Source organism: Muntiacus reevesi, unplaced genomic scaffold, assembly GCF_963930625.1.
Source record: "Muntiacus reevesi unplaced genomic scaffold, mMunRee1.1 SCAFFOLD_152, whole genome shotgun sequence".
Lineage (NCBI taxonomy): Eukaryota > Metazoa > Chordata > Mammalia > Artiodactyla > Cervidae > Muntiacus > Muntiacus reevesi.
In genome coordinates, this window is record NW_027077820.1 from 116,335 (window position 1) to 131,740 (window position 15,406).

Consider the following 15,406-nt stretch of genomic DNA (forward strand, 5'->3'; position numbering starts at 1 on the left):
CATTTCATCTTTACATTTTCTAAAACATTTCCAGACATTATATTAATGTCTATCAATGGGGAAATCAATACATATTTCTTGACTATTACATTGATATATCTTGTTTGTCAAACATTTTAGGCAAAATTCATAGTACCAAGAGTAAATTTTTCTTCCTTAAAATTATTTTACAAAGATCATTTACTTATGTAGATCAAATTCACATTTCTCAACCGTGTACCCTGCCTACATAATCTTAACATGCTATTAAAATGTGTACTATCCACGAGATTTCTCTAGTGTTCCTTGGTCCTTTTAAGATGGTGCTCTTGATGTGCAGGGGAAAGTATGTAAGTGACTCATTTGAAATGGAGCCCTTTTCAAAGAGCCAGGATTCATTGGATATATCTTATAAAAGCTCCACCCTTACCGGGGTCTAACAGCTTTTGTAAGCCTGTTTCTGATGCTCCTGCTTAAACATTTTCAGCATTCAAAATGCTTTAAACTGTCATCATTTTTTTTACACATTGACACTTATTTTACTGTGCGACTTTTAACTTCTTGGCTTTTACCTCCCTTCTATCAACTTTGTTTGAACTGTCCACTGACATGGCATAGAGGGACTCCTCATAGAATTTAACTTAACCCTGACCTAACCTCAGTCCAAAAGTTGTTTCAAGTGACATCATCCACCTTTAATTAAGTCCCATCATTCTTCTCCCATGAATTGGCTCCTGTGACACTGCAGGCAGGCATAGTTAGCATCCCTCCATTCTGCCAGGGCATTGGCCGCATGCGATGTTAGCTTTAGTTCAGACGCCTTTTAAACTTCATTTTGCAACATGGGGAGTCGCTTTAATTTTTTTACACCCCTTAGTGTATGTTCCCAGTGTAGTTCAGTGAGAATGATTTCTTGATTTCTCCCCCTTTTTCAAAAAGAGAGTGCAATTCCACCTTAAATGTAAAACATGTTAAAGAATAATAAGTATAATAAATATAGAAATGTTCACAAGTGGGGCTTGATCAAGACAGGGAATTTTTCTTTTCCTGTGGTTTTTCCACAATTATAAGAACAATGTTGTTTTATGAGCTCAAATTCTTAAGAGCATAAAGACCGAAGATGAAGTAGTAATTGCCAACTAGGAAGTGCCAGATTAAAAGCATCTGAGAGGTTCCAAAGTGCCTCAGTGTATAAAATAACAATGAACTCTGGGATTAGAGGAAAAGAGGAAGCTGCTGAAATTATGTTCCTTTAATTCTGCCTTCGAAACAGCTATCATGTTGAATCAGTAATATCATGTTTCTTTTTCAGTCTTTAGAGGAATATGACATTTTTTTCCCTAATACCCTTCAGATGGTATACCAGAGAGGTTCATCCAACAGAAATGATCGATGAGCTTTTAATCTGAAAAAAAAAAAAAAAAAACCAAAAAAAAAAGTCATGATCCTTGGTGGTGAAGAAATTCATCAAAAGCTCCACAGTTCTGTAAAAGTACAAGTCTTTCTACAAAGAGTGAAGCCAGAAGGGAGCCCCGCAGAGGGTGGGAAAATCATATTGATAAGTGTGTTCATGTTTATTTCTTCCTTACTGAACTTCTAGACCAATTTTGGAAGGTCCTAGATCTATTTTAGCTAAGGAATTCCTTTTGAATGTCAGGGCAAGCCTAAAGTTGGGCTTCTGGCAATTCTGCCAACAGTGACCACTAGTTCTTTGTACTAAAGTTTATATCAGAGCTATAATTTAAAATAACTGCTATTTCACCCATAGCCTATTCTTATGACAATCAATAATATCTCCAAGATTATCAGATGTCCTTTGGGGAACAAAATTGACTCATGAAAATGTGTAATGTCAACCTTTTTTCTTGTCGATATCCTTATGTCTGTTTACCCATTGTCCATCTGTCACAGACACCCTGAGACACACCAATCCTGAACACTCAACATTTTATCTTCTTTATTCCCATTGCTGGGTTTCTGAGTGATGCTTAAAAAAACAATCACACAATGGTTTCAACATTTATCGCTGCCTAGCCAAGTGTCCTTGTTTCTTTACTCTTCACTCTTCAATTCTCTATAGCATCTGTTGAAATAGTTACCCACTCTTATTATGATTCCATTTCGTCCCTCATCACCCACCTTCTAATTCATGGAGAAAATCAAGGCATCAGAAGATAAGTCTCTCAAATTTCTGTCCTGGAACCTAAGAACATATCTGCCTGACATTTCCTCTTTTTATATTATTAAAGAAGGACTCTTCTGCCTGTCCATTGATAGCTTCTGCCTATGCCATCTCCAGCCCTTCTCAGGACCCTTACTCTATGAATTATATAGTTAACAACATTTATGAAGTTTCAAACATGTCAGCATAACACAGTTTCTTTTTCCAGTTATTTATTTACTCTTTCCTGTCTCTTAATAAGCTTATATACTTTCAAAAATTAAATTTGTATCACCCCTTCAGTGCCATCCAATCATTCCTCACAGAGTCTGAACACATTTTGTGTTCCTACGAACATCTTTAGCCAATATCTTCTTATTTATTATACTTCGTAACAATATTTTTCCTCTGTTAAATTGCTTAAAATAATATTTGACATTCCTGCTCATCTTAAAGTTTTCTCCTTTTTGTAACACTACAGATTCCTTTGATTAGATTCTAGTCCTATGGATATTCTCTCTTGGGATCCTTGCAATGGTCTTCGTCTCGTACAAGTTCATGTTCCTCAGGACTGTCTTCACAGTGCCTCAGCTCATTACTTTCATCTTTTGTATTATTTTAGCTGCCTTCTCATTTTTAATCCCACAGGTCTACCTTGATTCACGCAGTTTTGAATGAGTTCTGTAGGTTGTCTAGCTCAGACTAACATTTTTGTTAGTTACTAGAATTTGATTACTTGTTGTAACCCTCCCCCACCCTTTTTATTGTATTCTGCCATCTTTTTACCTCAGCTTTTTCTTTCTCTTTCTTTGCCAACAAGTAAATATTTTCATCTTTCTGCAAGGTTAGGGCCCTCTACGCAAGGAATAAATGGAACAAAAGTTAATAAACAAGCCATGGAAGTTAAAGATGTGTGAAAATACATAGTTTTGATTACCACCTCCTATATAGTCTTATAAACCTGTCCATAGTTCTTTCAGGCATTCTAGTGAGAAATCTAGAAAGCTTTTGTTGTTCATCAATGAGTTGTGTCCGATGCTTTGTGACCTCTCAGACAGTAACAAGTCAGCCTTCCCTGTCCTTCACCATCTCCCAGAACTTGCTCAAACTCATGTCCATTGAGTCAGTGATGTCATCCAACCGTCTCATCCTCTGTTGTCACCTGCTCCTCCTGCCTTCAGCTTTCCCAGCATCAGGGTCTTTTCCAGTGAGTCAGCTCTTCACATCAGGTGGCCAAAGTACTGTAGCTTCAGCTTCAGTATCAGATCTTCCAATGAATATTCAGGACTGATTTCCTTTAGGACTGATTGGTTGGATATCCTTGCTGTCCAAATGACTCTCAAGAGTCTTCTCGAACACCAAAGTTCAAAAGCATCACATCTTTGACACTCAGCCTTCTTTATTGTCCAACTCTCACATCCAAACATGACTACTGGAAAAATCACAGCTTTGACGAGACAGACTTTCGTTGGCAAAGTAATGTTTCTGCATTTTAATAGACCATCTAGGTTGGTCATGGCTTTTCTTCCAAGGAGCAAGCGTCTTTTAATTTCATGGCTGCAGTACCATCTGCAGTGATTTGGGGGCCCAAGAAAAGAAAGTCTGTCACTGTTTCCATTGTTTCCCCATCTACTTGCCATGAAGTGATAGGACTGGATGCTATGATCTTCATTTTTTTGAATGTTGAGGTTTTTTTTTTTTTAATCCATTTATTTTAAATGTTGAGTTTTAAGCCACTTTTTTCACTTTCCTCTTTCACCTTCGTCAAGAGGCTCTTTAGCTCCTCTTTGCTTTCTGCCATAATGGTAGTGTCATCAGCATATCTGAGGTTATTGATATTTCTCCTGGCAATCTTGATTCCAGCTTGTACTTCATCCAGCCGCCTGACATTTCACATGATGTACTGTGCATATAAGTTAAATAAGCAGGGTGACATTATACAGTCTTGATGTACTCCTTTCTAAATTTGGAACCAGTCCATTGTTCCATGTCTGGTTGTATCTTGCTTCTTGACCTGCATACAGATTTCTCAGGAGGCAGGTAAGGTGGTTTGGTATTCCTATCTCTTAAAACATTTTCCAGTTTGTTGTGATCCACAACTGAAAGGATTTGCATAGTCACTGAAGCAGAAGTAGATGGTTATCTGGAATTCTCTTGCTTTGTCTAAGATTAAGTGGATGTTGGCATTTTGATGTCTATTTCCTCTGCCTTTTCTAAATACAGCTAAAATATCTGGAAGTTTTGGATTCATGTATTGTTGAAGCCTAGCTTGGAGAATTTTGAACATTATCTTGCTGGCATGTGAAATAAGTGCAATTGTGTGGTAGTTTGAACACCTTGGGGATTGCTTTTCTTTGGGATGGAATGAAAATTGACATTTTCCAGTCCTGTGGCCACTGCTGAGTTTTCCAAATTTGCTGGCATATTGAGTTGAGCACTTGAACAGCCTCATCTTTTAGGATTTGAAATAGATCAGCTGGAATTCAATCACCTCCAGTAGCCTGGTTTGTAGTGATTCTTCCTCAGGCCCACTTGACTTCACACTCCAGGATGTCTGGCTCTAGGTGAGTGATCACACAATTGTGATTATCTGGGTCATTATGATCTCTTTTGTGTAGTTCTTCTGTATATTCTTGCCATCTACTCTTAATATCTTCTGCTTCTGTTAGATCCATACCATTTCTATCCTTTTTTGTTCTCCTCTTTGCATGAAATATTCCCTTGGTATCTCTAATTTTCATGAAGAGATCCATAGTCTTTCCCATTCAATTGTTTTCCTCTATTTCTTTGCACTGAACACTGAGGAAGGCTTTCTTATTTCTCCTTGCTACTCTGTGGAAATCTGCATTCACCTGGGGATATCTTTCCTTTTCTCCTTTGCCTTTCACTTCTCTTCTTTTCTCAGCTATTTGTAAGGCCACCCCAGACAACCATTTTGTCTTTTTGCATTTCTTTTCTTGGGTATGGTTCCATCTCCTATATAGTCTTACAAACTTCTGTTCATAGTTCTTCAGGCACTCTCTCTCTCTCAGATCTAATCCCTTAAATTTATTTGTCGCTTCTACTGTATAATCGTAAGGGATTTGACTTAGGTCATACCTGAATGCTCTAGTGGTTTTCCTACTTTCTTCAATTTCAGTCTGAATTTGGCAATAAGGAGTTCATGGTCTGAGCCACAGTCAGCTCCTGGTCTTATTTTTGCTGACTGTATAGAGCTTCTCCATCTTTGGATGGAAAGAATATAATCAATTGGATTTCGGTATTGACCATCTGGTGACCTCCACATATAGATTCATCTCTTGTGTGGTTGGAAGAGGGTGTTTGTTATGACCAGTACATTCTCTTGACAAAACTTTGTTAGCCTGGTTCATTTTGTACTCTAAGCCAAACTTGCCTGTTACTCCAGGTATCTCTTGACTTCCTACTTTTGTATTTCAGTTCCCTGTGATGAAAAGGATATCTTTTTTTTTTTTTTTTTTGGTGTTAGTTCTAGAAAGTCTTGTAGGTCTTCATAGAACTGTTCAACTTCAGCTTCTTTGGCATTAGTGGTTGGGGCACAGACTTGGATTACTGTGATATTGAATGGTTTGCATTGGAAACAAAGAGGGGTCATTCTGTCATTTTTTAGATCACCTCCAAGACCTGCATTTTGGACTCTTTTGTTGACTGTGAGGGCTACTCCGTTTCTACTAAGGGAGTCTTGCCCACAGTACTAGATACAATGGTCATCTGAGTTAATTTCACCCATTCCAGGCCATTTTCGTTTACTGAATCCTAAAATTTCACTGTTCTCTCTTGCCATCTCCTGTTTGACCACTTCCAATTTACCTGGATGTGTGGACCTAACATTCCAGGTTTCTGTTGCAATATTGTTCTTTACAGCATCAGAATTTACTTTCACCACCAGACACATCCACACCTGGCTGTTTCCACTTTGGCTCATCCTCTTTATTCCTTCTGGGGCTATTACTCCGCTCTTCTCCAGTAGCATATTGGGCGCCGAGCAAAATGGGGAGTTCATCTTTCAGTGTCATAGTTTTGGCTTTTCATGTTGTTCATGCGGTTCTCAACGCAACAATCTTCAGTGGCTTTCCGTTCCTTCAGTGGACCACGTTTTGTCAGAACTCTTCACCATGACCCGTCCATCTTGGGTGCCCTACACTGCATGGCTAATAGTTTCATTGATTTAGACAAGGCTGTGATTCATGTAATCAGTTTGGTTAGTTTTCTGTGATTGTGCTTTCCATAAAGAGAACTTTACCTCCCCAAACTATATATTTACATTCCAAAAGGGAAGGAAACCTGGAACCTTGGGTGTATACCAGGATATATAAACCTGGAGACACTTGACTTACAGTTCGTCTAGAGACCACTACTTACTTCCCACAAGGGAACTTCCCTTTCTCTACCCTAGGAGAATTTGTTTGCATAAGGGAAAATCATTTCTCTTCTCAGGAAGGAAGGATGTTAACTGGACAGCATGTGTATTGAATTCCTGATTCTTAATTTCATGACTTTTCTCCTGTTATATGACACCCAAACATGCCAGCTTGTCCATATAGCATCACCCCAGAAGAAGGTAGAAACTGTTGTGTAGTGAACTGATACAAGTATTACTGTCAGTAATAACAATCTGTCTTGATCCAGAAACCTCATGTTTGAATTGATGGTAACATAAACAAATATAGACATTAAAAACTTAATCGTCTTTTCCTTCTTTTTCATGAAAATCATGCCATTTTATTTACTACAGGGATAGTGAATAATTTTATTATCATTTCTTTTGTTTTTTTCTGGTATCGTTCTTCAAACACATAGAAAAGGGACATTTGAATCAGGGCAAACTTGAGTGCTCATGGGTTCCAGCTATATGACAGGTTCTCCCTGGTTACTCTGAGAGCTGAAAAGAATAAATTTCTGCCACTTGTAGTCTGCGTGCCACATCTAGATGAGTGCCAGCACACTGGCTGTAATCTTGGCTATAGACACTCATCTCGAATCGTATTTATTTTCCCTTGTCGTATGGAAATTTCATAGCTCACGTCTTTGTTGTTATTGTCATTTTTCTTTGTGACACCAGATTCTTGAAGCAATCCATCCAGACCAAATGCTTTCCCATGGACAGAGTTATGTGTGTTCTCAGTCTGCTGTCTCCTGCCACAACTACAGTGCAGCCCTTGTTGATACATCCCTCAAAATGTATTGTACCAGTAGTGGCCACCGCTTTCCCCTTGAGTTTCTTCCTTTCTCCCTTCAGTCATTTCTACTTTGTTTCTTGTGTGTGTGTCCATGTCCATCTGTCTCTCTTTCTTGGGCAGAAAGTCAGAGCATCAAAGATCAGAGGAGAAGCATTAAACTTTAAGACAGGCATAGACAGCATTCTTCCCCCCTCAAGAAACTGACCATCACATGAAAGGATGACTTTCCTGTATTTTAGGAGAAATAGACTGAATGGTTCTAAACGAGGAAGAGAAAGTGAAGAGGAACATGGTAACTTTCCTGCTTTGATTAGTTTTTAAACATTAGTAGACAAAAAACACAGAGAAGGGATGGGTATGTAGCTCTTCAAACATTCTTTTATCCCATTAAAATTATTCAATGAGTAGTTCCCTTATTTATTCTCTTCAAAACTACTTGACTGGAAGAATTCACATGGACCACCGTCCCACCAATGTGGAGCTCCAGGTTCTTAACATCTCAGTGTTTCAAATAATCTAAATGTGGGATATATTTTGGCATGTTGTCTTTCCAACTACTTTGAAGCATAAATATTTCTAGTTGACATTCTACTATGCCTAAAATTAAATGTTAACTGATTTTATGCTCTGTAGGAAGGGTCTTGGAGGGTCTTAAAGAATTTTAATTTGTCACAATTTGTTTTGAATGAATCCAAAATTGCACTTGAGTTATATCCTAATATTCCATGTATTGAATGAAGTGTTTTAAAATCAAAATGCAGTCTTATTATTTTTAAATGTCATCATCAAATTAATAATAGAGAATTTAATGATTCTGCTTAGTGTTGATGGGGAATACGTGTAACTCTATGGCTGATTCATATCAATGTATGACAAAACCCACTGAAATGTTGTGAAGTAATTAGCCTCCAACTAATACAAAAAAACATTTAATTTTTTTGAATGTCTCAAATATTAGAATTGGGGAGGACAATCTGTTAACAAAGAAAAAGAAGTTGTAATTATTTTATAGTGAGCATTTTTTCAGGTATATTTATTAAATTACTACTCTGAGAAAGGCAGTATGCTAGCTCTTCTGGTATATCAAAATGAATATCTAAGTCAAAAGAGAAATATGGGCTTCTCAGATGACTCAGTGGTAAAAAATCTGCCTGCCAATGCAGGAGATTCAGGAGATGCAGGTTCGATGCTTGGGTCAGGAATATCCCCTGGAGAAGGGAATGACTATTCCCTTGAGTATTCTTATCTGGAAAATTCCGTAGACAGTGGAGACTGGTGAGATACAGTCCACGGGGTCACAAAGAGTCGGACTACACTGAGCACACATGTATGCAAAAGAGAAATATAATCTCAAAATGTTTATTGAAAAAATACTTTGTGTGTGTGTTACTTAATCTTAAGTTTATTTGAAGAAACTAAATATACACAAACAATTCATATCCATTTAAAGTCACATAGGGGATTCCATGGCAGGATTTTGGCTGCTTTAAAATCAGGTCATGGTGGAGAATTCTGACAAAACGTGGTCCACTGGAGAAGAGAATAGCAAACCACTTCAGTATTCTTGCCTTGAGAACCCCATGAACAGTATGAAAAGGCAAAAAGATAGGACACTGAAAGATGAACTCCCCAAGTTGGTAGACGCCCAGTATGCTACTGGAGATCAGTGGAGAAGTAACTCCAGAAGAATGAAGAGATGGAGCCACAGCAAAAACAACACCCAGTTGCGAATGTGACTCATGATGGAAGTCAAGTCCGATGCTGTGAAGGGTAATGCTGCATAGGAACCTGGAATGTTAGGTCCACGAATCAAGGCAAATTGGAAGTGGTCAAACAGGAGATGGCAAGAGTGAACACTGACATTTTAGGAATCAGTGAACTAAAACAGACTGGAATGGGGTAATTTAACTCAGATGACAATTCTACCTACTACTGTGGGCAAGAATCCCTTAGAAGAAACGGAGTAGCCATCAAAGTCAACAAGAAAGTCCAAAATGCAGGACTTGGATGTAATCTCAAAAACAACAAAATGATTTTGTTCCTTTCCAAGGCAAACCATTCAGTATCATGGTAATCCAACTCTAGCCCTGACCAGTAATGCTGAAGAAGCTGAAGTTAAACAATTCTATGAAAACCTACAAGACTTTCAGGAACTAATACCCAAAAAAGATGTCCTTTTAATTATAGGGGACTGGAGTGCAAAAGTAGGAAGTCAAGAGATATCTAGAGTAACAGACAAGTTCGGCTTGGGTGTACAAAATGAAGCAGGCTAGTGGAGTTTTGTCAAGCGAACACACTGGTCATAACAAACACCCTCTTCCAACAAGACAAGAGGAGAGTCTACACATGGACATCACCAGGTGGTCAAAACTGAAATCAGATTGATTACATTCTTTGCAGCCAGAGATGGAGAAGCTCTTGTTAGCAAAAACAAGACCCGGAGCTTACTGTGGCTCAGATCATGAACTACTTATTTCCAAATTCAGACTTAAATTAAAGAAAGTAGGGAAAACCTCTAGAACATTCAGGTATGACCTAAATCAAATCCCTTAAAATTATACATTGGAAGTGAGAAATAGATGCAAGGAATTAGATCTGATAGACAAGAGTACCTGAAGAACTATGGATGGAGGTTCTTGACATTGTACAGGAGGCAGGGATCAAGTACTTCCCCAAGGAAAAGAAATGCAAAAAGCAAAATGGTTGTCTGAGGAGGCCTTACAAATAGCTGTGAAAAGAAGAGATGCAAAAGGCAAAGGAGAAAAGGAAAGATATCCCCATGTGAATGCAGAGTTCCAAAGAATAGCAAGGAGAGATAAGAAAGCCTTCTTCAGTGATCAGTGCAAAGAAATAGAGGAAAACAATTGAATGGGAAAGACTATAGGTCTCTTCAAGAAAATGAGAGCTACCAAGGGAGTGTTTTGTGCAAAGATGGACAAAATAAAGGACAAAAATTCCATGGACCTGCAGACACAGAAGATATTAATAAGAGGTGTCAACAATAGCCAGAAGGGCTATACAAAAACAGCTCCATGACCCAGATAATCAGAATGGTGTGATCACTCACCTAGGGCCAGACATCCTGGGGTGTGATGTGAAGTGGGCCTTAGGAAGCGTCATTATGAACAAAGCTAGTGGAGGTGATGGAATTCCAGTTGAGCTATTTCAAATCCTAAAAGATGATGCTGTGAAAGTGCTGCACTCAGTATGCCAACAAATTTGGAAAACTCAGCAGTGGCCACAGGACTGGAAAAGGTTAGTTTTCATTCCAATCCCACAAAATGCTGACAACCACACAACTGCACTCAGCTCCTATGCTAGCAAAGAAATGTTCAAAATTCTCCAAGCCAGGCTTTAACACTACATGAACCTTGAACTTCCAGATGTTCCATCTGGATTTATAAAAGGAACAGGAACCAGGGATCAAATTGCCAATATCTGCTGAATCATTGAAAAAACAAGAGTTCCAGAAAAACATCTATTTCTGCTTTACTGACTGCACCAAAGCCTTTGACTATTTGGATCACAACAAACTGTGGAAAACTCTTAAAGAGATGGGAATACCAGACCACCTGACCTGCCTCCTGAGATGTCTCTATGCAGCTCAGGGAGCAACAGTTAGACCTGGACATGGAACAAAAGACTGGCTCCAAATTGGGAAAGGAGTACATCGAGGCTGTATATAGTCACTCTATTTATTGAACTTATATGCAGAGTACATCATGAGAAACACTGAGCTGGATGAAGCACAAGCTGGAATCAAGATTGCTGGGAGAAATATCAATAACCTCAGATATGCAGACGACACCACACTTATTGCAGAAATTGAAGAAGAACTAAAGAGCCTCTTGATGAAAGTGTAAGAGGAGAGTGAAAATGTTGGTGTAAAACTCAACATTCAGAAAACTAAGATCATGGCATCTGGTCCCATCACTTCATGGCAAATAGTTGGGGAAACAATGGATACAGTGAGAGACTTTATTTTGGGGGGCTCCAAATTCACTGCAGATGGTGACTGCAGCCATGAAATTAAAAGATGCTTACTCCTTGGAAGAAAAGCTATGACCAACCTAATAAGCATATTAAAAAGCAGAGACATTACTTTGCCAACAAAGGTTCGTCTAGTCAAATGTATGGTTTTTCCCAACAGTTCAGTTCAGTTTAATCACTCGGTTATGTCTGACCGACTCTGTGATCCCACGAACCGCAGCACGCCAGGCCTCCCTGTCCATCACCAACTCCCAAGGTCCACCCAAACTCAAGTCCATTGAGTCGATGATGCCATTCAGCCAGCTCATACTCTGTCGTGCCCTTCACCTCCTGCCCTCCATCTTTCCCAACTTCGGGGTCTTCAAATGAGTCAGCTCTTCACATCAGGTGGCCAAAGTACTGGAGTTTCAGCTTCAACATCAGTCCTTCCAATGAAGACTCAGGACTGATTTCCTTTAGGATGGACCTATTGGATCACCTTGCAGTCCAAGGGACTCTCAAGAGCTTTCTCTAACACCACAGCTCAAAAGCAGCAATTCTTCTGCTCTCAGCTTTCTTTATAGTCCAACTCTCACATCCATACATGACTACTGGAAAAACCATAGCCTTGACGAGACAGACCTTTGTTGGCAATGTAATGTCTCTGCTTTTTAATATGCTGTCTAGGTTGGTCATAACTTTCTTTCCAAGGAGTAAGCGTCTTTTAATTTCATGGCTGCAGTCACTATCTGCAGTGATTTTGAAGCCCCAAAAATAAAGTCTGACACTGTTTCCACTGTTTCCCCATCTATTTCCCATGAAGTGATGAAACCAGATGCCATGATCTTCATTTTCTGAATGTTGAGCTTTAAGCCAACTTTTTCACTCTCCTCTTTCACTTTCATCAAGAGGCTCTTTAGTTCTTCTTCACTTTCTGCCATAAGGGTGGTGTTATCTGCATATCTGACGTTATTGATATTTCTCCCGGCAATCTTGATTCCAGCTTGTGCATCATCCAGCCTAGAGTTTCTCATGATGTACTCTGCATATAAGCTGAATGAGCAGAGTGACAATATACAGCCTTGACGTACTCTTTTTCCTATTTGGAACCAGTCTGTTGTTCCATGTCCAGTTCTAGCTGTTGCTTCTTGACCTGCATACAGGTTTCTCAAGAGGCAGGTCAGGTGGTCTGGTATGCCCAACTCCTTCAGAATTTTCCAGTTTATTGTGATCTACACAGTCAAATGTTTGGCATAGTCAATAAATCAGAAATAGGTGTTTTTCTGGAACTCTCTTGCCAGTGGATATTGGCAATTTGATCTCTGGTTCCTCTGCCTTTTCTAAAACCAGCTTGAATATCTGGAAGTTCACAGTTCATGTATTGCTGAAGCCTGGCTTGGAGAATTTTAAACATTACTTTACTAGCATTTGAGATGAGTGCAATTGTGTGGTAGTCTGAGCATTCTTTGGGATTGCCTTTTTTAGGGATTGGAATGAAAACTGACATTTCCAGTCCTGTGGCCACTGCTGAGTTTTCCAAATCTGCTGGCATATCGAGTGCAGCACTTTCACAGCATCATCTTTCAGGATTTGAAATAGCTCAACTGGAATTCCATCACATCCACTAGCTTTTTTCTTAGAGATGCTTCCTAAGGCCCACTTGACTTCTCATTCCAGGATGTCTGGCTCTAGGTGAGTGATCACACCATCATGATTATCTCCATCATGAAGATCTTTTTCGTATAGTTTTTCTGTGTATTCTTGCAACCTCTTCTTAATATCTTCTGCTTCTGTTAGACATATACCATTTCTGTCCTTTACTGTACCCATCTTTGCATGAAAATTTCCCTTGGTATCTCTAATTTTCTTGAAGAGATCTCTAGTCTTTCCCATTCTCTTGTTTTCCTCTATTTCTTTGCACTGATCACTGAAGAACGCTTTCTTATCTCTCCTTGCTTTTCTTGGAACTCTGCATTCACATGGGGATATCTTTCCTTTTCTCCTTCGCTTTTCACTTCTCTTCTTTTCACAGCTATTTGCAAGGCTTCCTCAGACACCCATTTTGCTTTTTTGCATTTCTTTTTCTTGGTGATGGTCTTGATCTCTGTCTCCTGTATAATGTCATGAACCTCTGTCCATAGTTCATCAGGCACTCTGTCTATCAGATCTAGCCCCTTAAATATATTTCTCACTTCCACTGTATAATTGTAAGGGATTTGATTTAGGTCCTACCTGAATGGTCTAGTGGTTTTCCCTACTTTCTTCAATTTAAGTCTGAATTGGGCAATAAGGAGTTCTTCAGTCCTGTCCAACTCTTTGTGACCCCGTGGACTGTAACTCCCCAGGCTCCTCTGTCCATGGAATTCTCAAGGCAAAATACTGGAGTGGGTTGCCATTTCCTTCTCAAGGAGATCTTTCTGACCCAGGGATTGAACCCTGGTCTCGCGCATTGCAGGCAGATTCTTTACCATCTGAGCCACCAAGGAAGACCCCTCGAGAAAGAGTGGAGAAAAGGGAGCCCTCCTATACTGTTGATGGGAATGTACATTGGTGCAGACACTGTAGAAAGTAGTAAAAATAAAAATAGTAGTAAAAATAAAATTACCATATGATCCAGCAATCCCACTTCTGGGCATTTACCCAGACAAAACAGTAATTTGAAAAGATCCATGTTCCCCTATGTCCATAGCGGCACTGTTTACAATAGCCAAATCATGGAAAGAACCTAAATGTCTATCAACAGATGAATGGATAAAGAAAGTATGGCAAATACATACAATGGAGTATTTACTTAGCCATCCAAAATGAAATAATGCCATTTGTAGCAACATGGATGAGCCCAGAGATCATCACACTAAGTAAAATAAGTCAGAAAGAGAAAGACAAATACATATGACAACACTTAGATGTGGAATCTGAACTACGACACAAATGAACTTACCTACAAAACGGAAAAGACACACAGATATAGAGAACAAACTGTTGGCCAAGGGAGGGTCAAACTCCCAAAGACTGAGAGTTAATTGGAATTAGTGGGTGCAAGCTAGTATATATAGGATGGATAAACAGTGTCCTACTATATAGCACATGGAACTATATCCAATACCCTGTAATAAGCTATAATGGAAAAAATATGAAAAAGAATATATTGGATAATTGAGCCACTTTCCTATATAGAAGAGAAATTAACATAACATAATAAATCAACTATTCAATATTTTTTAAAAAATCATAACTTTCTAAATTTAAGTTGGCTTCAAAACTTGGCTTGCATGAATATCTTTTTTTTTTTTAATTAAAGCTAATAATTTTTAGAGTTCTTCATTTTTTCTCTCTTGGAACAATCTGAAAGTTCTGTAATTCACTTTAAACTACAGATGATTTTACCTGCTTGTAGCATGTAAACCAATAGTAATAATTCTAATATTCTCTGGTTCATGTGCATAGTTTTCTATTGCTGCTATAACAAATCCCTACAAACTTAGTGGCCTAATGCAAAATTAATATCTTATAATTCTTAAGGTCAGGAGTCAAAAGTCCCTTATGAGATTAAACAGAAGTGTCCAAAAGACTACATTTTTTTTCTGGACTCTATAGAGGGTAATCCATTCCCTTGTCTTTTCCAGATTTTAGAGACTGCCCACATTCCTTGGCACATGGCCCCTTTCTACATCTTTAAATGAGCAAAAGAAAATTGAGCCCTTCTTAAACCACATCATTATGCTCAAAATTCTCCAAGCCAGGCTTCAGCAGTACATGAACCGTGAACTTCCAGATGTTCAAGCTGATTTTAGAAAAGGCAGAGGAACCAGAGATCAAATTGCCAACATCTGCTGGATCACTGAAAAAGCAAGAGAGTTCCAGAAAAACATCTATTTCTGCTTTATTGACTATGCCAAAGCCTTTGACTGTGTGGATCACAATAAACTGTGGAAAATTCTGAAAGAGATGGAAATACCAGACCACCTGACCTGCCTCTTGAGAAACCTATATGCATGTCAGGAAGCAACAGTTAGAACTGGACATGGAACAACAGACTGGTTCCAAATAGGAAAAGGAGTATCTCAAGGCTGTATATTGTCACCCTGCTTATTTAACT

General features: G+C 38.8%; 1 long non-coding RNA gene across 1 annotated transcript in view; it reads right to left on the bottom strand.

The window, feature by feature from the left end:
* Positions 1-1,279: 1,279 nt before the first annotated feature.
* LOC136155173 (uncharacterized) overlaps positions 1,280-15,406 on the bottom strand; it is a 36,560-nt gene continuing 22,433 nt past the window's right edge. The window contains exon 3 of the long non-coding RNA XR_010660705.1: positions 1,280-1,384. This is a non-coding gene — a long non-coding RNA (uncharacterized lncRNA). The remainder of the gene's footprint in view (positions 1,385-15,406) is intronic.